The following is a 719-nucleotide window of genomic DNA, read 5'->3' as shown; positions in this document are numbered from 1 at the left end:
AACCAATTCGTAGTTTAAACTTTTGTTTAACATAGACCTTGAAATTGTTTTCTGAAAGCTTCATAATATTCTGTAATGTTTCCTGCATGGTGATGCACTTTGATCTTTTATCTAGGTACAAAGAATTTTTCATACCAAGTGAGCATATAAAGCATTATCTAGGTACCATCAGAAATCGTCGGAATCAATTTGGATCCGACGTCTTGTATTTTATGTAGCTGGGCTTTTACTTTTGTATAACGTCCAATAGAAGGACTGAAAAAAGTGCTTATTAGTCTGTGCTTGCAAAACGGACGCTTTTTTCTTGTTATAGCTACATTATGTTTGACGATTTCATCACTGCAACAATTATTCTATCCTTGTTCACCAAGAGAGAAAGAAGGATAGAATGATGCAGCGATACGAGCGCCACTATCGAAAAATACTGGAACTACGATGCCATTTTACTTATCATATGATTATATATACACGAGCACATGTGCAACCAATTCAAAGTTCAAAGTTTTTGTTTAACATAGACCTTGAAATCGTTTTCTAAAAGCCTCATAATATTCTGTAATGTTTTCTGCATGGCGCTGCACTTTCATTTTTTATCTGCGTACGAAGAATTTTTCATACGATGCAAAAATATGATATGGTATCAGATAAATATAAAATTTTTTTGTTTTTCATATTACGAGGGTGGTCTGAAAAGTTTCCGACCTAACAAAGATACAAGT

This window comes from Odontomachus brunneus, unplaced genomic scaffold (assembly GCF_010583005.1).
Source record: "Odontomachus brunneus isolate Ranch 3 - 2012 unplaced genomic scaffold, Obru_v1 Obru_scaffold_048, whole genome shotgun sequence".
Classification (NCBI taxonomy): domain Eukaryota; kingdom Metazoa; phylum Arthropoda; class Insecta; order Hymenoptera; family Formicidae; genus Odontomachus; species Odontomachus brunneus.
Note: the sequence above shows the minus strand (reverse complement) of the source record.